Source organism: Melanerpes formicivorus, unplaced genomic scaffold (assembly GCF_026170545.1).
Source record: "Melanerpes formicivorus ecotype bairdi unplaced genomic scaffold, bMelFor1.0.p_v2 SCAF_13, whole genome shotgun sequence".
NCBI lineage: Eukaryota > Metazoa > Chordata > Aves > Piciformes > Picidae > Melanerpes > Melanerpes formicivorus.
The window spans coordinates 14,804,815-14,830,332 of NW_027142365.1; the positions used below are offsets into that span (position 1 = coordinate 14,804,815).

General features: G+C 40.9%; 1 long non-coding RNA gene across 1 annotated transcript; it reads left to right on the forward strand.

Annotated features, from left to right (window-relative positions):
* The first annotated feature begins 19,878 nt into the window (after nt 1-19,878).
* LOC137445038 (uncharacterized) lies at nt 19,879-24,400 on the forward strand. The gene is made up of 4 exons (XR_010988318.1): nt 19,879-19,909; nt 20,044-20,098; nt 21,269-21,466; nt 24,061-24,400. It is a non-coding gene; the product is annotated as an uncharacterized lncRNA (long non-coding RNA).
* The last annotated feature ends 1,118 nt before the right edge of the window (nt 24,401-25,518 follow it).

Here is a 25,518-nt window from a genome sequence, read left to right on the forward strand (position 1 = left end):
CCACCCCTTGCAATTGCCCTAGCAATGCCCTGCTTGAGGCGGCAGTTCCTGTTAGCAGGGTGCCTGGTCAGCATCTGTGCAGGAGGAGGAACAACCACACTGCTGTATCTGCTCTTTTCAGCTGAAAACATGCTTCCCACTTGCTGTTAGCTCAAGGAATAGGACACACCAAAGCAGAGAAACAGACTTGTAGCTAAAGTTTGCTTATCTGCTTCTCTACAGCAGTTAACAACCCTGCTCACCCTGGTAGCAGCTTCTTCTGAATGCAGGTCTTGCTTTACCTTGTCCACAGTAATTTTCTTCCTTGCTAAGAGATCCATATTGTTCTTCTTCCTAAGCTAGACCAGTGACTTAAAAAATCCTGCTTCCATGGTTTACTAGGAGACAGTCTTTAATTTCTAATCCTTTCAAAAGCCAGACTCATCTCTGTCCATTTAATTTATGGTGTGGGGTGATTTTTTTGTTGTTGATTTTCATTGTTGTGTGGTCTGGTTTCTTGTGGGTTTTGGTTTGGGTTTTTTTTTGGGGGGGAGGGTGTTCTTGTGTGTGTGTGTGTGTGTGTGTGTGTGTGTGTGTGTGTGTGTTGGGGGCTTAGTACTAGCACTTTAAACAAGGTTCCTTATTTTGGTTCATTTTCTTCTCACTGATCTTACCTTTGGGCTAACCACTGAAGTACAGGCACTAGGCTGTAGCTCTGTAAGAAGCAAAGATTGGCAGCTTTCAGAGTTATAGTCAGGCTTAGAAAGGTGAGTATGGAACTCTCTTATGTCATGTTGAATGGGGCTCAGAGCATCCTGAAGATGTCCTTGCTCACTGCAGGGCATTTGGACTAGATGACCTTTAAAGGTCCCTTCCAACCCAAACCATTCTATGTCTCTGTGAATGAAGCAGCAGAGGAGGAGGCTCTGCAGCTGCTGGAACAGAAACAGGGTAGGTTGTAACAAAGTCCATTGGCTACCATTTAGTTCAATTGTAGCTGGGCACAGAAGAAACCCAACAGCTCCTGGGTCTGTGTAGCTAAGGAAAATCTGGCTGAGCAGTTTAACTGAAGTAATTTTTCCTTCTTTCTTTTATCCTAGTTTCTTATTTGCTTTCTAGCAGGCATCAGCACTCCTGGGAAAACTTTCCTTGTATGTAATAAAACTAAGATTGCTTTTGTGTAGCTTTTGATTGCCAATGTTTTTCCAGCTTTCAAAGAGCCCTACTTCCATACCCTTTGCAGAGGAGCATGTTCTTGTTATGCAGTTTGGTTTAACTCCAGGATTTGTAGAAAATATATTTAGCTTTTTCTTTGTTAGAGGAAGGAGAATAAGTGCTTGTCTTCAAGCTGCAGTGTTTCTCAGTTTCACTATTTAGGCTGTTTATCTGAGACAGGGAAGCCATTTTTAATCCATGCTGCTTTATTTAACCCAGAAGAAATCTTAAAATTGGGCATCTTGGGCTATAAATGCAACTCTAGAGATAAAGAAATTGTATCCCCTAAATTTCTGTCTTCAGTTCATTCTTGTAGCAAGGAACTTCACAACTAAATTATTTGGAAGCCAAACATTTGAAGTGCTTTCTCATGAGAGCTGCATTGGGTTGCTTTTATAAGCTTCTATCCAGCATACACTCCACTCACTTGCTGAATGAAACTTTCAATATAACTTCCAATGATCCATTAAAATTCACTAAAAATACAGACTTAAAGGTAAGTGACCCAGGAGATTAATGACGATTTACCTATTCTGCTTGTCCTCTTCAATCCTCATAGCACTTCAGTCCCCTAGCACTCTAGTGTGCAATATTTACCAAACAGAGAGATCTACTGGTCCTTTAAGGCGACAGTACAGCTGCTAATTGAAATTGTTGGATCTTGTTATAACTGACTCAGCAGAGTAAGTTTGCAAGTACTTTGGAACAAGGCTATGGAGTTTATATTTGTTAGGGGAAAAGGGGGTTGCTTGGCATTTTGAGAAAGGTATTACAAATATTCAGTCCTCTTAACTTTGCTTAAGAATTGGACCTAACTTTCAGAATGTCATATGTAAGAAATGTTGAAACTGCTGAGTTCTGCACATACAGAAGGCATTTTTCAAAGTGCTGCATCTGTTAGTCATCCAACTACCAGCAAAAACAGATTAATTGACATTAGGAATACAAAGTTGGCTTGCAATAATAAAACAGAAGACAATTAAGCACATATCCATCAGTTCCTCAGTAATACTGTTATGATTAATAATGTCAACAATGAACAAACTATTTCAGAGTGAATGTTTCTTAATAAGGTTCTTTCAGTAGATGTTAGTTCTGGTTCTAAGGAATCTGTCATTCATTTGTGGCAGGTTTGCTCTACAGCCTAGCCCACAAAACATGCAGAGAACTTCATCCTGGATGGAAGAATCAACCAATCGACAAATAAATATATTGGGTTTGATACTGCTAGATCATTCTGAGACCTACTGTAGCAATCGTAATACACACACACTTTCAGCTTGGGGATACTCAGGTAAAGTCAATACTGAGGCATTTTAATCCATGTTATTGTAAAGCCAGTTAGGACTTCCAGTTGCAGAAAAATAAATAGCATCTTTATGGAAATTAATAACTTTTAAAAACTGTTAAGAGTTACCCAAAACTGAATGGTGAGTAACATTCAGCTCTTATCCCCCTACTTCTCAGAATGACAGCATCTCACAATATATTGGATTCTCTCATCTCTTCATTTCAGTATTGGAAACAAAGATTACCTCTTTTTTTTTCATACACTCCTGATTCATTAAGGAATTGCAAACTAGTTCATTGTTTCCTCAAAATAAACACATTTCTCATGGCCCTTTATTTAACCAGTTTAATATTCTGGCATAAATAAGCAAATACATAAATGCATACATAAATAAGAAAAAAAATAATGAAGTAATTTATCTTTTTGCCATCTCACAGGATGGAAGCAGAGTGGAGGTTATTGTTATCTACATCACTGCATTACATCTGAAGCACTTTAATCCCTGGTTTCTCCTCAATATTCCAAGCTCAGTTCAAACATTATTTCTTTCTACAGATAAATTTGGAAAGTGCCCAGATTGAACATCAGAGTGGGTGGACTAATACAACTGAAAATCATTGCCTGAGCTGATTCTGGCATTTTAGTTTGCTTCATGATTAAATTCAGAATGAAAACCCTAAAAGCCAGGCATGCTGTGTGGAGAAAAAAATGGTCTGAAGTCCACAGTGTTAAATGTCTAAGCAGTGGAATATATCTACAAAGTCTGGGTCACAGTCCAGGGACTTGTCAACTTTTACAGAGGCACAGTGCACTTCTAAGCTTCTTGCAATTGTTCTAAAGTTCTGAACTCAGAACTACTTGCAAGCTGCAGGGCTAGTGTTGATGTTGGAGAATTTGCTGGTACATAATTGTATATGTTGGGGCACTAGGTATGTGCTTCAAAGGATAAATCCATTGAACTAAAAGTAATTTCATTTTAACAACAACAACTACCGCTACTGCTACTTAAAAATCTCCAAATACTGACATAAAGAATCCCAAATCTACATGACTGTGCTAATCTCTATGCCACAGAGTTAGGATCCTTCTACATTTTCCCTCTGCATACTGAATTTTCAATTAGATTCAGTTCTGTAGGAAAAACACATAAATGAGAGTGTTGGAGAACAACCAATGGCCTGAAGGAGGCAAAGCACTGTTTTTTAAAAGCCTGCTCAAAGAAACAGGTGATCTAATTTCCTTCTCAAACTATGGCCAGAACTGGGTCTAGAAATGTTCTGATCATGAAGTTATCATAGACAAGAGAAAGACATCACTTTATTGTGTTTGAATGTGTTCAGTTTATCAGCAATTCAATATTCATTAAGAAAATAAGTTAAATCAAAGGCTGATTTTAGCATCACTTAATGTGACAAGTCACTTATTAAAAACAAGGACCTCATGGCAGTTTTGGGAACAACAACATTTAAACTAACTTACTAAAAGTATCTCCAACCAAAGCATCAGTATATGCATAAACACAAAGAGTACAGACATTGAAATACTTGGCTAGTGAAATGTGTAGATGCTCACACTTACAAAAACAGATACATAACATCAGGCACTTAGGTAAGTAGAGAGGTAAGTAAAAGAGTCAAAATATAAATTATTAGAGTAAATGCTCACAGTGCATGATGGGCATTGAGTCTTAAGGAGTCAGTCTTGCCCAGGCCCTGTGTTTCACCCATAGATGGTCCTGAGAGGTATTGTTCCAATCACCACAGTCCTCTGTGATCCAGGAGAGTTCAAAAGGTCTCATTTTGGATAATTTTTTTTAGTGTATGAGGTAACTGCCTTGTACAGAATATAGAATATAGAATTAACCAGGTTGGAAAAGACCTTTGAGATCATCGAGTCCAACCTATCACCCAACACCATCTAATTAACTAAACCATGGTACTAAGTGTCTCATCCAGTCTCATTTTAGACATTTCCAGTGATGGTGACTCCACCACCTTCCTGGGCAGCCCATTCCAATGGCCAATCTCTCTTTCTGTGAAGAATTTCTTCCTAATACCCAGCCTAAACTTCCCCTGGTGCAGCTTGAGACTGTGTCCTCTTGTTGTGTCACAGGTTGCCTGGGAGAAGAGACTGACCTCCACCCTTCAGGTAGTTGTAGATGGCAATAAGTTTTCTCCTGAGCCTCCTCTTCTCCAGGCTAAGCAACCCCATCTCCCTCAGCCTCTCCTTGTAGAGCTGTGCTCCAAACCCCTCCCCAGCTTTGTTGCCCTTCTCTGGACACCTTCCAGCAACTCAGTATCTTTTCTAAACTGAGGGACCCAGAACTGGACTCAGTACTCAAGGTGTGGCCTAAGCATTGCTGAGTAGGTACTTTTCTGTTTCAGTCTAGCTTGAGCGTTGCAATGCTCTAGTGTGTGCAACTCTTGGCCTTGAGGGTGCTGGCATCCTTTCATCAGTTACACAAACCCAGAACTTACTGGATCTTTGATCTTGGTATCTCCCTTCAGGGCTATGATGCAAGTAAAGCGTAGGAGGTCATGAGAAGGTTGTCCTGGATGTGGAGGGGATTAGAAGCCAGGTGACCCAAGGATAGTCCCCCAACTCCCTGGTCTGCTGCAGAAAGTAACTGTTATTGTCCCTAGAGCACAAGGGAGGCAGGATCCAGGTACATGAACCAGGTGTCTCAATTTTTTGGTACCCTGCTTTTTGTAATCTGCACTTTACCAAGGGGTTGTTGATTGGCCCACAGAGGGAGTCACACCCTGTACTGAGCAGCCCATGAGTAGGATGGAATCATACCACCATGTACCTGCTTTGCTCTAAAGGAGAATTATGGGACAGGCCAATGGCATCCTGGGCTGCATCTAAAGCAGTGTGGCCAGCAGATTTGCTCTGGTGAGACCTAACCTGGAGTACTCTGTACAGGTCTGGAGCCTGAATGAGTGGGTCCAGAGGAAGGCCACAATAATGATCAGGGAGTTGGAACATCTCTGCTACAAGGACAGGCTGAAGGAGCTGGGGGTGTTCAGCCTGGAGAAGGGGAGGCTCTGGAGAGGTCTAAGAGCAGCCTTCCAGTACCTGAAGGGGACCTACAAGAAAGATGAAGAGAGACTGTTTACAAAGGTCTGTAGTAATAGGACAAGGGGCAATGGCTTCAGACTAGAGAAGAGCAGATTTGGATTGGATGTTAGAAACAGGTTTTGCACCATGAGGATAGCGGAACACTGGAATAGGTTTACCTGGGGAGGTGGTTGGGACCCATCCCTGGAGATATTCAAAGTGAGGCTTGACAGGGATCTGGGAAACCTCATCTAGTTGCGGATAACCCTGATGACTGCAGAGGGGGTTGGACTAGATGACCTTCAGAGGTCCTTTCCAACACAGACCATTCTATGATTCTGTGATATCAGGAGGAAAGGCTTAGCTGCTTCATCTTAGAGACCATGTACCTCAGAGAGCAACATGCCTGTGCCATGCAATTACAACACCTGATATGGTGGTTGTCAAGGCTCCCACTTGTCCCAACTCCAGGCTGATTCCTGCTGAGCTTTCCAGCTGTACTGATCATTCGTGCTGCACCTCTCTGTCTTACATACAAAAGCTGTCTGTGGCAGTCAGGTTCAGATTAGCACTTCAACCAACAACCAGCCAACCAATCAACCAGCCAACCAACCAACTCTGTTGGCTCTTATGAGACATTTTAGCCCCTTACTGCACCCAGCCTGCCTTCCTCAAAATGTTCAGCTGTGTTTCTTGGACTTGTGTCTGTGCTTGACATTGTCACCTCCTCATCAGCATAAGGTATGGTCATATGCCACAAAAGATCTGGCAGAAATGTGAATTGTATAGTAAGGTTGGACTCTGGATTTTGGACTTTGGTTACAGAGAAGCCCAGCAGTTGAAGGGATGTTCACATTTTCCACTGTCTCATGTAAAAAACTTTTCTTCTGCCACTTCAAAGTGTAGTATTATCTGAATCTTTCCATTTGATATCACACGATTTTCTCTATGCATATTTAGTGTCTCAAGAAACAATGTAGATTATATTTCTGCCAAAAAATCTAAGGATTCAGACTGAAGCAATCTGGTATAAACAACACCTAGCATTAGTCATTTCAGTCTCATTAGTTCCTTGTAGCTTTATGTAAGCTACAGATGGGACTGACCTACAAAATTTGGTTTAGTCTGGATTTCAAAGTCTTCAGATTTGGGAAGACTGAATTTGTTTTTTCTTTTCTTTCTTTTTCTTTAACTCATGATATCTATAACCAATGTATAGCTCTTTCAACATTCAGTTTTAAAAGAAAAAGTCTTCAGTCCTTGTAATTATTTATTACTATTATTTTTAAGCCATATTTGTTCTCATTTTACTGAAATCACATTTCTACAGATGGCTGTTGGAAAATATCATTCATGAAGAGTCATGGACAGGTAGTAATATCATGAGACTGTGAGGGATAAAGAAGATAAACCAGTCATGACCACGGTGAAGTTTCTGAACACTACAAAGTGTCTTTCAGTGTAAATTCAGAGAGCTGTTGTAACCTAAATCCCATCTATACATATGTGTGAGATGTTTGAATGAAACCTCTAGCTGGTTAGCAGGCATTTACACTAGAGCTTAATTTCAGATCATATCCTGTAGAGAGACTAATTTAATCTTATCCTGCAGAGATACTATTTTAAACCTTGACAGTTTTTAAAGTACTGAAGAAAGAGCAGTATTTTGTGACTTTCTGGGCCTAATGTCTTTCAATTAAATTTTGTGACAGAGGTACCTCAGAAAGCATCATGTTTACATGCAAAAAATACACTCACGATATAAATCACACAGATTGAATTCAGTATTTCATTAGTTCTGTGAGAGAAAGCATATTTCTAGATATTTTTCTGCTTTTAGGATTATGCACAGTTTACATGCTTAATTTGTTGCTCAATTGCCTGGGATATTTTTCCTGATTTTCAGTTTTGTTATCTTTTTTTGCAGTACTCAGAAGGTAGCAGTCATGTAGTAAATATAGAATCATAGAATGTCTCAGGACAGAAAGGACCTTAGAGATCATCTACTCCACACTCCCCACCATGGCCAGGGCCACCTCTCAACTAGACTTGGCTCCTCGTCCAACCTGGTCTCAAGCAACCCCAAGGAGGAGCAGCCACAGCCTCCCTGGGCAACCTGTTCCAGAGTACTGAAGAACTTCTTCCTAAGATCCAGTCTAACCCTGCTCTCCCTCAGCTTCAAATCATTCCTCCTTGTCCTGTCTCCAGACATCCTCATGAAGAGTCCCTCTGCAGCCTTCCTATAGGACCCTTTCAGGTACTGGAAGGCAGCTGTAAGGTCCCCATGGAGTCTTCTCTTCTCCAGTCTTCTCTCCTCATCCTACCCTCACAGCAGAGGTGCTCCATCCCTTGGGTCATCTTTGTGGCCCTCCTCTGGACTTGCTTCACCAGCAGTGTGTCCTTCTTATTATGGGGACTCCAGAACTGACACCAGATTCAAGGCATCTTGAAACAAACAAGAGAAGAGATTTAGAAAAGCAGAATAAGAATTTGTGCAGTCTCTGTGTAGTGAGGAGAAAGGAGATATGTTTGTTAGTCTTACAGCACGCAGTGAAACTGTAGGCAGTTGTCCAGGTGGGTGATGCTAAGCCAGCAACCTGCCACACTTGTGGCAAGAAAAAATTTATAGGAGAATAAATTGCAGAGTTATTTTGAACAAGATAATGTATCTGATAGTTCAGTGAGGGATTTTGCTACCTATGCTGGAAGGCTTGAACATGACTTGGTGATCTCAGTATTATGTTTTGCTAAGTGTAACGGTCACCAGACCGGCAGCCTGGTAGCACAGCCATGCAGACACTATTAAAGAAAATGACAAAACTTTTGCTGAGACTGTGGAAATTCTGCAAAATTACCTATCCCCAAAGCCACTTGTGATTGCAAAGGATTTCTGCTTTTATAGATGGAATCGAGAAAATAAAGCATTTGCTGAATATGTGACGGGATTAAAGCAATTAAATGAGTACTACCAGTTTGGAGGGAGTTTAAATGATACATTAAGAGAATGGTTAGTGAATGTTATGCAAAATAATGCAATCCAAAAGCAGTCTTTGATGGAGGAGGAACTGACCCTGAAATGTGCAGTAGATGTTGCAATTTCAAAGGTGCCAGAGAGTTACAACACTTCATGAAGCTTGTACAACAAATAAATTAGATAGGCCTAGAAAGCACAGCACAGAGAATTGAAAGATTGGGTGCCTCCAGTGGGGGGGAGAGGAGGGGTGAAATCTCTTTATAATAGTGTTGGTGGTTCAAGGACAAACTCTGAAGGAACTGCAAGTAAAAGATACATGCAAGAAATTTCTGAGTCAGTGAAAAACATATAATTACTATTTCTCAGTAGCAATTATAAAGGCTGCTTGATGTACCACCTTGCAAATAACCACCATAAGGCTACAGGGGAGATGTAACATCTCTGATCTAGTTACTTTAGAAAACAAAAAAGAGGGAAATTATGCTTTAAATGGAGCTGAAAAGTTTTGAAAATCAAGTGGACCAATAGTTTTGAATTGGGGAGAATAAGGAAATACAATCAATGTTTTGGCCACTTGATAATACCAATCATATCCCTGACCAGATTAGAGGCAAGTTTTCTGCCATTATGGCAAAGAATAATTTCTGGGATAAAAATTAGAAGGATGGTGGTAAAAGGGCTTTGCAGGTGATTTCAAAGAGTTCATTAGCAATATGAGTGGAAACATCAGCAAAGCCTGAAGATGGCTTCTTGAAAATATAACAAGTTGGTAAGTGAGGCTATCATCTCCACTTAGAAATTAGGGACATGTAGTGAACCCAACTCTAGTGAATAGGGCAACTTGAAATGCTGGATTATTCACAGTAATCTTGAAGCTCAAAGAAGCAGTCATTAGCACTTATGTTCTTATTGTGCAGTTAAATCTACATTTTTAGAGCTCTGAATTAAAAACTTTGTGGCTCTACATGCAGAGCTGATTAAATTTCATCTCATATATTAATATTCCAGGAGATGGACACACAGTAAAGTAATAAAAGATAGGCTTATTTCACACAGAGCTAGCCATGAATAAAAAGCTCTTCCAAGTACAATATGAGCAGGCATGCTGTTAGGATGCCAGTTGGCTTCATCATATGGAGACACTGCTGCCTTTAGTGTCTGTTTCTCCACAGACTGACACAATAAACTGAGGCTCCAAAAAGCTAAGGGCTTCCTAACTGCTCATTGACACAAAATAGTGGTCTCCAAGTACTCTTTCAGATGTCATTACACTCTATCATGTCAGTGATCCATGGATAATAAGAGTGTCTCATGTAAATCACTCGGGGGTGTTCTGCTGGCTTGTTAGGTTCTCATATAAATTTAATAACAGATTTATTTTATTTCCCTGCTGAGAAATTCAAATTGCTTGAAATGCTTTAGATGTAGCCACAAAAGCAAAATGGTCTCCAATGTTTCACGGTGATGTGTGCATCCCTGCCTTTCTGTTCTCCAGCTCCTTTCTCTCTGATTTCCCTCTTTAGTTCAGAAGAGAGCATATTTCACCCCTATTTTATCCTTCACCAGTATACTGAAGCTCAGCTGACAGGGCTCTGAAAATAAAATAGAAATGGGTAGATTCAGATTGGATGTTAGGAAGAAGTTCTTCACTATGAGGGTGGTGAGACACTGGAACAGGTTGCCCAGCGAGGTGGTAGAAGCCTCATCCCTGGAGGTGTTTCAGGACAGGCTGGATATGGCTCTGACCAGCCTGATGTTGTATGAGATGTCCCTGCCCATGGCAGGGAGGTTGGAAGTAGATGATCCTTGAGTTCCCCTCCAACTCTAACAACACTATGATTCTTTCCGCCTATGTGTTCAATCCCTCCTTTATCTACTCCTGCCTGACCCTGTCTGGCACCTTAAGGTCTGATCACCACAGACAAGTTCCTTGTGGACAGGAGAACATTACCACTGCTCTGCTGGCTACACAAGACTTGTGTGCAGCAGCTTTCATGATGGAGATTTCCTACTTACAGGACTTCTCGCTGGAGCACCTTGCATGAAACTCAGCAATGATGTGAACACATTTCATTACACAGTCTTTCACTGTTGCTCCCAGATTTTGAGATGCTCTTCATGTGCCATAATGTGTCATTTAACCTTCCAGATTCATGTGGAGGGTGTATTCATACAAGCTTAATAATTGCATCCCATACAAAACAAAATATACTGGGAATTGTGAATACCAAAATGAAGATTAGTGAGGAATACTTGGTGAATACCAGAAACACATCAAGTAATTTCTTTTGAGCAGTTAACCTGAATTGAAATTTTCTATTGGGTATACAGAAAGGTATCTATTCCATTTAATATCCAGTCCATTATCATCAAAAGTTCTGTGTCTTCTGTCTGGTTTTCAACTGTCTTTGAGATGTTTAATTTTGGATTAGCTGCCTTTTTGGAGAAAACCCTCTCTAATCACCCCATAGCAACTGAAAGCTGCAACTGCCCCTGACATCTTGAAGGTCTCTTCCAACCTGGTTTATTCTATATTGGATTTAATTAGGTAAAATCAGCTGAGTGCCAGTAGTTTTGCCAAGTCTGCAGAAATCTGGATGCCTCAAAAAATGCTTTAATGATTCATTGTTCTGCAAATTGCTGAATGATACTTTTATGCAAATTACAAAAGATACATAGAGTTGCAATGCAGATTTTCATTCCTGAACTATTCAGATTACTATATTTAAAAACAAAACCCAATTAGAACAAGAGTTTAAATTTTAAGAAACTGAATGATCAAGCAGATCATATTTTCCCTTTTAATTTAATTAGAAGTAATTGGCATTGGAGGTCTCAAAGGTAGTTGAAACAAAATTCACTTCTTTCCAAATTTCTTTCCTAAGGAGATTTCTGTTCCACAGAAATATCAGCATATAGAACTACATTATACTTGCTGAGTGTGATGGCTCCTGAGCTGCTGGCACATGGAGGTTTTGTTTCCCCTTCAGATCTGGGGCCAGTCCTGCATACAGAGCCCTGTGTGGAGCAGGTAGGTTGTGTCCAGCCTCCCTCTGTCCCACCAAATGGGTCAATTGCTGTTTTCAGCATAGCTCCTCAGGTCCCCTGGAGAAGCCCCCACTTCCTTCTGCCCAGCAAAAGCCTGCCCTTGGTGGGGTGAGAGCCTCCAAGGAGCTCAGCAGACAGCCAGGGACCAGCATTGAGGGCTGCTGATGTGGGAGATGGTTAGGGGGAAGGTCGCAGCCCATCAGCTCTTTCGTAAAGGGTGAAAAGCACCATTAATCCTTTTTCATTTATTTTAACTAAATCAATGCTAAAATTTAAACTATGCACAAGGTCTTCAAAAGTACCTGGAAGTCTTAAGAATTGGTGTGGCCTCACTGCTGGGGAAGACAAAGAAATGGTCATGGAGGTGTTGAGTAGAAGGTTGGACTTGATGGTCTGAGACCTTTTCCAACCTTAGTGATTTTGTGGTTCTGTGAATACAACCTATGTCTTTTGTAAAAGTCTGTGGTACCCTGATGACTCACATGATAGAAACAACACACTCAAAGAGTTTGTGTGGTTTGATACTGCTACTAGGAAAGTTAACTTCCTTTATGTTGCTTTCTCTGTGTGTACTTTGATTCATCAAGTAAGAGCATTTCTCAAAGCTGATGTCACTCCACTGTATAAATTATATGGACATGTGACAATCTGCTTGCTTCTATGAAAATCTTGTTAGGATGTGTAGCAAAAAGTCCATCTCTGAGTAGAAATGCTGACTGGTGACTGGTGTCCACTGTAAGCTTCAAGTTTACGACTCTCCAGCAGGCACTCATGAGAGGAGAATGCAATCAGAAGGAATCTCTCCTATCCTAAACCACATTGGTAATTTTGGAAGTTACTGACTCTGGAGGGGTTTATCTCTTTGTGTGTTATAGCCTAGATCAGTAGTTAAGCTCATCTGCGTTATAGACAGCTGCAGTTAGATGAGATGCAGCCCATCTTAAATATTTTTATTAATTTACTCTAAATCACCAGATCTCTCAGGTGGTTTCTGAATTTTTCAGAACTTCTCATGTGGCTTTTGGAGCTCAAAATCATTGCTTTCTAAAACTACTGTGTTGCCTTGTATATCATAGGGTTGTGTTTGCTTTTAGGTGTTTGTTTGGTTGATTTATTTATTTAATGAATTTTATTTTCCCTTCTGCCTCCTCAGAGCACCTGCAAATATCTGCTACTGGAGCTGTCAAAGGTTTCGAAGCTCAGGAGCTGGCTTCCGAACGTCACAGCAGGATCTTGGTAAATCCAAAGACTCAGATGCACCTTCTACTTTTGCCCTTTTCCTTACACTGGAAGTGGGAGCAGCAGTTTTCTAGGCAGATTCATTGGGAACAATAGAACAGCATAAATACCAGACACATGATTGTGGAATCTAGTGCATCACCTGACCCCTTACTGATTTCTGTTAACTCCTGATGAAGAGAGCCACAGCCATGCCTAATACAATACCCACGGTTCCAGCCAAATATTTCAGTATTGATGGTGCTCTATTCCTTTATCATATTTTTTTAACACAGTCTGTTTAGTGACCTACTTTTACTATCTTTTTCCTCTAAAAATAGCAAAATATAACTGATATTTTGAAAAATGTGTGGAAGCATTCATTCCATGTGAATTCATGTGACTTTGATAAAATGCGAGTTTAGGGGCAAAGGAAGTCAGAGTTCTTTAGCAAATAAGCTTACTTGCTCTTATGTTTATTCATCATTCATTTGTTGTGCATCATTATAATGAGTAACCTCTCTGTATGTGGGAGTGTAGTGAAGCAGTATTTTAAAAGCAAAATAGGCAAGGATAAAACTGACAGCACCTTGTTTTATTCTCCTCTCCTTGTGTTTCATAATTGCCTGGTTTATAGCTATGATTTCTCTCCAGCTGCAGAGGAACTATGGAAATGCTAGACTGGGACCTCCCTCCATAGTTTCACAATTTCATCTTAGCAAAGCCAGAATTGTGTTGTGAATGTGAAAATACTCAAGACTGGAAACTCCTTTTGTTTGATGGGCAGAGTCCAACATGATGCCATTTAGCAAGTCCAAGTGCCGGGTGCTGCACTTTGGCCACAACAACCTCATGCAATGCTACAGGCTGGGGTCAGAGTGGCTAGAGAGCTGCCAAACAAAAAGAGACTTGGGGGTACTGATTGACAGCAGGCTGAACATGAGCCAGCAGTGTGCCCAGGTAATTAAGAAGGCCAATGGCATCCTGGCATGCATCAAGAATAGTGAGGCCAGCAGGAGCAGGGAAGTCATTGTGCTCCTGTACTCTGCAGTGTTTAGGCCACACCTTGAGTCCTGTGTCCAGTTCTGGGCCCCTCAATTTAAGAAGGACATTGAGACTCTTGAACATGTCCAGAGAAGGGCAACGAGGCTGGGGAGAGGCTTTGAGCACAAGCACTACGAGGAGAGGCTTAGGGAGTTGGGATTGTTTAGCCTGGAGAAGAGGAGGCTCAGGGGAGACTTTATTGCTGTCTACAACTGCCTGAAGGGAGGTTGTAGCCAGGAAGAGGTTGGTCTCTTCTCCCAGGCAACCAGCACCAGAACAGGAGGACACTGTCTCAAGCTGCACCAGGGGAAGTTTAGGCTGGAGGTGAGGAGAAAGTTTTTCCCAGAGAGAGTTGTTAGCCGTTGGAATGTGCTGCCCAGGGAGGTGGTGGAGTCACCATCCCTGGAGGTGTTCAAGAGGGGATTGGATGTGGCACCTGGTGCCATGGTTTAGTAGTCATGAGGTCTTGGGTGACAGGTTGGACTTGATGATCTTTGAGGTCTTTTCCAACCTTATTGATTCTATGATTCTATGACTCTACATGTTAAACAGTTTATGGACAAAATTAAAAAGTCAATGAGAAAAATATTTTCAGCTTGGCTCAGCTGCACATAGTCAATCATTGTGTGACATTCCCTGCTTGTCAGAAAAAGGTGAGGAGGCTGTGTTTTAATGAAGGATTACACTGATTTTTCAGTCCTTAGCGAGTTCAAGACTTCCCTGTTATTCCTGAAAACATGGTTAATCCTACAATGGAGCTGAATGAGCTTTTAAAAGCTGACAGAAATATCCTGGGCTGGCTGTATGCTATTTTTGTTGGAGCCCTATAAGGCAACTGAAACCAGTAGTTTGTCAGAAGTGTAATTGTGTGATGGAGAGAGGATGAGAGTTTCAGTGCTGCTTTCTTTCCAGATTAAATGGTCACCTGTAAAACACTGGCTTTTCTCTGCTTTAAATTTAATAATGCCATTGCCTTAGTGGTCAGCAGTCCTTTTGAGACACTGACTCCAGACCAAACTCCTTAAGGATAATCCCAGCTGTCAGGTGTAAATCATAATAATTATCATCACTCCACATTCAAATGGAGATCATGCTGAGGTGTGCTAATTGCAAGGGCGAGTTAGAGCTGGATTATAGCAACAGCAGTAAATTCCATAGATCTAAAATTTCTGTTGCCTATGTTTCTCCTCTTTTTACTAAACTAAACTGTGAATTTAAGGTTTCTCTTAAAAGTTCAATAAAAAATAAATTCTAACTAGGGAAATTACTTTTCAGCCACCATGAGATACAGAATCACAGTTCACTCTGCAGGGAAAAAAATATCTATTGAGAAAAATAATTTACATGTAGATATACCCTAAGCTTAAAATCTTCATAGAATCACTGAGGATGGAAGGGAGGTTGTGGACCGGTGGAGGTTGGTCTCTTCTCCCAGGCAACCAGCACCAGAACAAGAGGACACACTCTGAAGCTGCACCAGGGGAGGTTTAGGCTGGAGGTTAGGAAGAAATTCTACAGAGAAAGAGTGATTGCCCATTGGAATGTGCTGCCCCGGAAGGTGGTGGAGTCACCATCATTGGAGGTGTTTAGGAGAAGACTTGATAGAGTGCTTGGTTGCATGGTTTAGTTGATTAGGTGGTGTTGGATGATAGGTTGGAAGTGATGATCTTGAAGGTCTCTTCCAACCTGCTTTGTTTTGTTCTGTTCTACCCTATCCTATCCTATCCTATCCTATCCTATCCTATCCTATCCTATCCTATCCTATCCTATCCTATCCTATCCTATCCTATCCTATCCTATCCTATCTCTGGAAATCCTCCAGTCCACCCCCCCACTCAGAGCACAATCAACTGCAGAAGTCCTTTGGGTTTCTTTTGTTTTTCACATCTTTTATTTCTCCTGTACACCCAGGACCACTGACAGTCTAAAATGTGCTGACTTACAAGCAGCCTAGGTAACTGAAAATCATTACTACAAGAACATCCCATTATAGCAAAAGTCCTCTGTTTTTGTCTTTGTCTGCACGCATCAGAAACTTTGCAAAAGAGTGAAGTTTTTTTTCTCTGAAGAGCAATGTCTTGCACATATTGCAAGCATGTTAGCTGTAAATAATATTTGATGCTATCAAGTTTTCTCTTTTGTTAGTATATCAGGCGGCATAATGTTATCAAGGTGTCTATAAAAATGATTATTGATGTAGCTACAAAGAGGAAAGGTACACTATTAAATTTTGTGTAGCTACATAGCTGTTCAGGATAATAAACCAGACTTACCAGGAATACAAATAACTTCTACAATGAAATATTTAACTCCATTGAAGAATCTCTTTATCAGGGAAAAAAAACACAAAGCAATCCTGCAGACTCTGGGAAAGACAATTACCTGTTAAATCTCTTAAATCCAAAAAAAGCATAAATGCCATAAACCATAATTCTTTCAAATCAGATAATCTCTTATCCTGACAAACCCCCAAAACATAAAACAGATGAGAACTGGGAGCTGTCCCTTTCACAGGCCTATGAGCCGGTGCAAAGCCCTGAAAACACTGTGTAGCCACACAGGAGGCAGGCAAAGACCTTCTGTTCCACATGTGAATGCTAGACTAACCCAACAGGGGTTGAACCTACCATGGGCTGGGGCTGCTCTGACTGGAGAAAAGAAGACTCCAGGGAGACCTTGAGCAGCCTTCCAGTACCTGACGTGGGTCTGCATGAAGGCTGGGAAGGGACTTTTTACAAGGGCTTATAGTGATAAAATGAGAGGGAATGGATTGAAGCTTGAGAAGGGGATTTAGACTGGAGATTAGGAAGAAATTCTTTACAGTGAGGGTGGTGAGGCTCTGGAACAGGTTGTCCAGGGAGGGTGTGGATGTCCCTTCCCTGGAGGTGTTCAAGACCAGGTAGGATGAGGTCTTGAGCAACCTGGGTTAGTGGCAGGTGTCCCTGCCATTGGCAGGGTTGTTGGAACTAGGTAATCTTTCAGGTCCTTTCCAACTTAAACCTAGGACTGAAAAAGATGCCATGATTTAGTTATGAGGTCTGTGGTGACAGGTTGGACTTGATGATCTTTGAGCTCTCTTCCAACCTTGGTGATTCTGTGATTCTGTGTGAGAAGCAGACAATTGATCATTGCTGAAAAAAAAAATGATAAAAGGCAAAGTGGAAAAGTGTTACGAAGATAAATACCTTGAAGTTCAAAAGATACTTTTCTCCCTAATATTTTATCACATATTTTGCAAATTAAACACAACTGTTTACTACAAATGTCATTCTGTCAGCATACTGCTGCAAAATACAGTTGAAATACTTGGGAAACCTTAGCCTTCAGTAAAGAAACATTTAGCATACTTAGATACATTGACAAATGTTAAGAACTTTTGGGTTCTTGTGATAACATATCTAGCACATTGTCTAGAACAAGAGTTTCAAGGAAATGAATTTTTTTTTTTTGTTTCTTTATCAAAGCCTTGCCACTAGAATTTGTCTCCCTTCACAGCACCACAATTCAAATCTTCTACTTCAGGAAAATCCTTGTTTTCTTAATTGAGTCTTTTAAAGGCAGTGTACTTTACTGATTGCTTTTACTGCAATCATATTAGTCTGGCACAGAATTAGGTACTAATGGTGTTTCTTAGCATTAAAATGATCATTTCAGAAACCAGACTGATAATCATATTTGTCTCTGGCCAGTGGAAATTATTAAGGGAATGAGATTGCTTGCAAGGATTCCTGCTCTGCAGATACAAATTTGTTTGCAATATGGGAAAAATGGTATCTTTAAAATGGAGGGGAAATACAGTTAGTAACCACAGACATGCTTGATATCTTAGTGAATCCACTGTGATATAAGAGGTCCATTTCCAGAAGAAATATTTGGGGGTGTGGGGGGTGTTAATTAAATATTTTTAATTAGAGATGTTTTATCAAACTAAGGAAAACTCTACTTGATCTTACTAGATATCAGAAGTGAACTGGTGAAGGACTTGTCCTGCAAGCAGACTGAAAATTCATAACTCACTGTCTAAGCATTGATGCAGAGGTTGAGACTGAAATTAAAACTGTTCCTGAAGACAGATTGACATTCAGGGCCAAGTTTATACCATCCCTTACAATTGATGGGAAAATTTAACTGGATGGGCTCAGCTGGACAACTTGAAAAATTATTTCATATCCTGAGCTCAAATGATTAATAAATATTTGATTCTTAGCAATAAATCACAGGATTATCAGGCAGAAATGAACAGTCATTTCTGTGATCTAACACTGAATCAATAAAGAATTTTATATATATATATAGATATACACACACACCCCTACACATATATATGTGTGTGTATGTATACTGAAGAAAAAGTGAGAACAGAAAGATGCAAATGTTGGACCTATCATTGAACCCTTGGATAGGATAGAGCAATCTCAACTTGCCATGCCCATGGGATGCCCATGATGTTACCTCTCCTGCTTCTTTGTGCAACGTAATACATGCCTTGACCTAGCGTAGGACTTTTAAAGATAATGGGGAAATAAATCTTGATTGTTCAGTACAAAATGCACAGATTTTTGGAACAGGAATTTTGATTTCATGAGGCATTAATTTGTTCTATTACTTAGAGTAGCTGCTTTTAATTCCCAATTTGGTGAGACCACCTCTGACTCTGAATAAATAGGGAAATGATCATTTTAAGATGTAAGGAATATCAGATTGAATTCAGAGCAGAGTCCAGTCCTGCTCTACAAGGTCTTCTGAAGACTCCAATGATATAATTAGGGTGAATAATATAAATCTCCTTTACAAGTATGCTGTATTTGCAGACCTCAAGCCAGCATTATCATGGAACTCCTTCTTTGTCCTTATACGAGTCCTTTATAAGATATATTGCCATTGTAATATCTTTAAAAACAAAAATGCAGTCTTCTAGAACAAAGAGCACTTTTATCAAAGGGAGGAGGAATACAGCTCTGCCTTAGGGAAAGACAGCAGCCTGTATGCAGCAGCTTGCAAGCTTGAGTAAACTGCCCATCTGAGCAACATCACAGACAGTGGACCAGAATTTTAATTTTTGCTCCTTTGCCTTTATTGCAGCCCCTATATTTTGTGCCACACAGAACCTGTACTAGATAGCTACATGATTTGTCCATGCCTAAGCCAGCCCCTAGTTGACTAATGCAAGGTCAGGATGGAAACCTACCCTACAGTATGCATTGGTCTGTAGCTGTGCTTTGTGATCTGAGCAGAGACTGGGACACACTCTGTAACAGACAGCAATAGGCACAGCCTTATGTTGACCTTTTCCTTCTTCCTGCTAGACAACTCAGTTTTCAATTTGATAGTCTATCCATAATATGTTTCACACAATCACAGAATTAAGCAGGTTGGAAAGACCTTCAAGATCATCAAGTCCAGCCTATCCCCCAACACTAATCAACTGAACTATGGCAGTAAGGGCCTCATCCAATCATATTGTAAACACTTCCAGGGGTGGTGACTCCACCACCTCCCTGGGCAGCACATTCCAAAGGCCAATCACTCTTTCTGTGAATAATTTCTTCCTAACATCCTGCCTAAACTGCAAAATTGTTTTAGAATCATAGAATTGTTAGGGTTGGAGGGGACCTCAAGGATCATCCACTTCCAACCCCCTTGCCACGGGCAGAGACACCTCACACTACATCACATTGCACAGAGCCACATCCAGCCTGGCCTGAAAAACCTCCAGGGATGAGGCTTCTACCACCTGCCTGGGCAACCCATTCCAGTGTCTCACCACCCTCATGGGGAAGAACTTCCTAACATCCAATCTGAATCTACCCATTACTTTCTCCTTTTTTTTTTTTTTTTTTTTTTTTTCCCCATTCCCCCTAGTCCTAGCTTTACCTGACACCCTTAAAGCCCCTCATCAGCCCCATTTTCCCCCTTTTTCCCCTCAAACCCAGAGCACCTGGGTTCTATTGGAGTCTCCTCCCACCCCAGGTTTGGCCACTTGGCCCTCCCCAACCCACTCACCTTTTTAATCCCCGCCAGGAAAGGCAGAAGCCCCAAGCTGAGCCCATGTGGGCTGATGGATCCTCCTCTCATCACTGGTGAGTGCCCCTGGTGCACACTGGGTGATGGTGGTGGTGACAACAAAGGCCGGGGGGCCTGGTGGCCCCCCGGCTGTTAGGACCAAAATTGCTGTTAGGACTAAAATTGATAACTACTCCAATATCATCCACAGGTGCTGGCTGGGCCTCCTTACTGGAGCTGAGCTTCTCTGTGTGATATCTTGACTGGTGAGGGTCTTGCCCCTAGCTCTGGGATGGGTGCAAAAATGGTGGTGGTAGAGCAGGAGCTGTTTAGTCAGATGATATACTAACTACACTATTTTTACGTGGAGGCCCTTTGAGTCTACTCTCATCATTCAATAAATCTCTGCATTTGTGCCTTACTTACAGACCATTTCTTCCCCCTTACTGCTTCTTTTCAGAAATAAGGAAGGAAAGGAGGAAAAAAGCAATAAAGCATATCTGGAAAATGCATTCACTTATCAATCAACTCTGGCCAGGAAGCCTTCAGGAAGAGGGGCAGCTTGGAAAGTGAGAATCACTTCTTATGAATCAAAAGACAAATTTTGTAAAGAACAGACAGAAAAAGACTGCATCTTCTCCTTTGTGGTTATGTTTCATGGTGGTAAATGCAGAGGGCAAAATAAGGTCAATCTGGCTTGGAAATCTCAGTCACAGCTCTCTGCAGAAAGAATCACTGAGAAAGGGACATTGTGATAAGGGAATGCCCATCCGTCATCCAAAAATACAGAATTAACCAGGTTGGAAAAGACCTTTGAAATCAGGATCATGTTCACTCATGGTCTGGCAATGTGTGTTTCAAGCTCAGAAATCCAACCATATCCTGAGATGCATCCAAAGAAATGTGGTCAGTAGGTCCAGGGAAGTGATACTCACCCTCTGTTCCTCTCTGGTAAAAATTCTTGCTCCCGACATAAGCAGGACATGGACCTGTTGGAGTGAGTCCAGAGGCAGCCACAAAAATGATTAGACAGCTAGAGCACCTTTGCTGTGAAGGCTGTTAGGCTGCTAGAGTTGTTCAGCTCAGAGAAAAAAAAGGTCTGGGGAGACCTTATAGCAGCCTTCCAGTAGCTGAAGGGGGGCTCCAAGGAAGCTGGAGGAAGTTTACAAGGATGTATAGTGATAAGCCAAGAGGCAGTGGCTTTAAACTGAAAGAAGGCACATTTAGATAAGATACAAAGAAGAAGTCCTTCACCATGAAGTGAAGGCACTGGAATTGACTGCTCAGAGAAGTTTTGGATGTCCTATCCCCAGAATTATTCAAGGCCAGACCTGATGAGGCTTTGGGCAACCTCACCTCAGATCTTACTTTTTGTAATGCAACAATCAGTCTCATTGCATTTCTTTCTCTCTATTGTTGCCTTTTTGGATTTTCAGGTGCTGGTAGTCCTGCTCACCAACTTGCTGACACTCTACAATATGCCTACAAAGAGTGCAGATATCACTAGGTTGTACTGCATCTGTAATAAAGTGAAGAAACTTGTCTTCCCCAGGAGCTGCAGAAATAAGGGAAGACAGGATGTGCTTGCAGCAAAGAGGTGACTATGAGGCAGGACCATCCTTTGCCATGATCAGGTATCCTGTGTATGTGGAGTCTGAAAGGACAGAGTGTATGATATCTCCAGGCACAGAAAATCCATATACCTGACATATGGATGTCAGGCAAGAATAAGTGAAGCAGTCAGCTGGATTTAAGCCTTCAGAGTTAAGAAATTAAACAAGACATTGCCACTGTTGTGCCTTTTCCCATACAGGTGTTAGAAAGAAAACCAACCCTACCTTTTCTGCCCTTAGTCCGAATAGGAAACCAACAGCGTATACTTCACTGAATAGATAATGGTTTTAATGAAGGTATGGGTGGAGATCTTTGAAGATGTGCATCCAGCAGGTCTAGGGAGGTTATCCTCCCTCTCTACTCTGCCCTGGTGAGGTTTCACCTGGAATACTGTATCTAGTTTTGGGCTCCACAGCTCAAGAAAGGCAGGGATCTACTGGAGAGAGTCCAACAGAGAGCTGCAAGGATGATCTGGGGACTTGAACATTTCTCCTGTGAAGAAAGACAGAAAACTAGGACTGCTTAGTCTTGAGAAGAGAAAGCTCAGAGGGGGTCTTATTAATGTCTATAAATATCTGAGGGGTGGGTATCAAGATGAAGGTGCCAGCCTCTTTTCAGTAGTACCCAGTAATAGGGCAAGTAACAACAGGTATAATCTGAAGCACAGGAAGCTCCACCTCTACATGAGGAGAAACCTCTTTACAGTGAGGGTGATAGAGGCTGCCCAGAGAGGCTGTAGAGTCTCCTTTTCTGAAGCCTTTCAAAATCTGCCTGGATGTGTTCCTGCATGGCTTGCCCTAGGTGTTCCTGCTTTGGCAGGGGGTTGGACTCAATCTCTAGATATCCCTTCCAAACACTATGATTCTATGAAAACCTTTTCCTGGATTCTTTTTCAAAGGTGTTTGTATGTATTTGTGCACTTAGGTATGTAAAAATGCTCTCAAAAAAAAGCCCAGAGGTCCAACTGTCCAAGTAGAATAACTCTCTCCAGTTATAAATATACAATATAAGCTTTTGTTTATTTGTGTATGTGAACTGTAAAACCATGTTACAGTACAGTAAATTAAATGCATTAACTCAAGAACAGAAAACTCCAGGCAAAGTTACCAGCTTATTGTGTTTACACATGAGCATATGTGTGCACTGCATCTTCAGAACAGCTTTGGTTTGTCCCAGTTGTCCCTGGTGTCTTACTGAGAACCAATTACTCTGTTTACTTGGTTTGCTGATGTATTTTTTTTTAATTAGAAAGGGTTACATCAGCTTTTGCCAGCCCAAATTAACACTAGGAATTGTGATGACAGGCTTCAGAAGACAGCAATGCATCTTGAAACATGAACCTTGTGCTTGGAATTTGAGTTTCGGTCGCAGCAAACCCTTCCAGATTCCTTACCTCTTGCATAACATGGTAAATCCTGTCATCTGTTTTCTGATAGCATCTACTTGTAAGGCTGGAATGAGTAGTGCAAACATTCCTGAAATCTCTCCTTTTTTTGTCATACCACCAGACTCCTGAGCAATCACAACTACATACCTGAAAAAGGATACACTACTTAAATATTTACAATATCTTACTGCAGCAGCTAGAAACAGATTGTACCAGCTGAGTGGGAGAGAAAATAGCTTAGGAAAGCTTTGTTTTAATTCTTAAGTCTCCAAGTTCTATAAACCTTGCTCTCTTTTTAAGTAAACTTTTCCTAACAACCCTATTGTGCTTTGTTTTGAACTGTTTCTCAAGCTCTCCCTGCCGTGGCACTTAAGATAATCTAAAAAAATTCTAATTTATATATTTAAACTCCCTTGCTTCTTTGTAAAAAGCTGATACACTACAGATGACTACAAGAGCTTAATGCATAAATACCTCAGAAACATACAAGTTGGTGCAGTACTCAGCAAAGTTGCTCATGTTGAGGCCCTGAGAGGCATCCCTGCCCATGGCAGAGAGGTTAGAGTATATGATCATTGAGGTCCCTTCTGACCTGAGCCATTCTAGGATTCTGCATTATTTAGCTTGCCTCAGCAGAAAGGAATAGATTTTTGTTTTCCAGAAATCCTTGCCTTTCTGTTGAAAGGGAAACAAGAGCAAAATCCAGAAACAAACCAAGCAAAAAGACCAAGAAAGCAGAACACCCCCCTCCCCCCCAAGAAATAATTCAATTACAGGTGGACTGGTTTTACCTGTATCACACTATAGCTCAATTTCTAACATTCAGATTTTCTTCCCAAGTCACAGCTTTGAGGAAAGCAGAAGTTTCATCAAAGACAGAGATTCAGATGAAAGGATCACACAAATATGAAGCAGATACATGTTGTACAGACATGTCACAGGAGGGACATTGGCTGAGCTAACTCTCGACAGTCACATCATATGACACAGGGCACAGGCACTGAGCAGATGTCCTGCTTGTTAATGTACACAGTTCTGAGCTTTACACACGCTGACCTTCTCAGGCTGGGAATAATTCAGTTTAACACTTACTGTTATGCAGTGAATGAAGGAAGATTGTAATTAATCTTCTGAAAGAATGCAAAAGGCACAAAATCCACTTACCATTGAAGATGAGTAGATTACTTTTTATTTTTAACATGTGTCTGTTTGTTTATTTTCCCTCAGCCTGCATCCCACTAAACAACAGCTCACCTGTGTTACTGGAGACACACCAGAACACTCTGTGCTGAGACAGAAAGTGGAGTGACAGATGGATGGATTCTTCAGTAACCTATAAATGAAGCAATAAAACTAAATGGCATTTCTGCTTATGAGATTTCTTTGGTCCCCTTACTGTCACTTTAGTGGGTCAATAATTTTCCTGTTTTCTTGTAAACTGTTATTACTGTTTCATTTTGGACACTGTTAAAGGCTACAAAAGCAGTGTGATACAGCATTTGAGAGTCAATAACCTTTGCTATTTGCTGCAATCTTATTCTGTTTTTTGAACAATACCTATTTTTGGATCAAGGCTCAGGAGACCAACAAGCTTCTCTGTAGAGTTATCTTGCGAAAGATAATGATGGAGGTATTTTCTCATCATTGATTGCAACAAAAGTCAGTTTTCTGGCTGTGCAGTGTAGCCTTCAGAGTTCAGGGAGGTACATACATGAAGAAACACTTATAAATGCCTGAACCAGAAATCTGAGACATGCAGGCATCATGTCAGCTTTCAAATCCAGCTCATACTATCAGTAAGTGCAAGTGATAGAGGTAATTCACTGTTGGTCACCCCTGGCACTTGTAGCTGTTACTCTTTTTATGTTTAAGAACTCCAGTGTAGAACTTGGTCTTGCATTCAGCTTTTCAGGCAAGCTCTTCTGCACATGCCCTCCAAATGGTAGAACAGAGACAGATTCCTACTGAATTTTCCAGTCTTTGTCAGGCATTTGGTTGGGTTGTCTTCATTCTAGGTCTGGAAAGCTTAAAAAAAAAAACCTTAGGAATCATTAAAAGTGCTTCACTTTCTCTGTGTAATGCATGGGTAACAACTGCCTAACCTATCTTCCTTAACCCATTTCACTCTGACTACTAGATTGTCTGCAAGTGCTTGTCTCTATTTCTTTCATTTGCACAGTAATGTATAAAGCTTTGCAGGAAAAAAAGAAGAGAGTAAATGAAGATTCTTGGACAGTCTGTCTTCTGCATGAGTAAACACTCTGCACAGTGGTGATGCAGTAAGAAAATTCATAGCATTCCACTATTTGATGCTTTACTTCTTCACTGAGGTTTTGATATTTTACTATCATTAGGCTATATGGGGCTTACATGTAAACCACTAACTTCTGGCTTTCCAAAAAGGGGCTTTTCTTTCTTTATTTTTGTGGCATGTGTATTAAATTATCCAGCTGCTTTTCTGACTATGGGGTTGTTTTTTTGAAGTTTGATTCTAAGAGTGGATGAAAGGTCTTGTAATTTGTATTGATGTAAGCCAAGGATAGAATTTGTCCCCAAAGAGTTTATGAGGCTTGTTATGAAAACAGAAAGTATCTGAAGTGTGAATCCTTACAGCAGGAGAAAACCATATACACATGATATGTGATGACAGCATTGCATAAATTATGAAACCATCCTAATGTATAG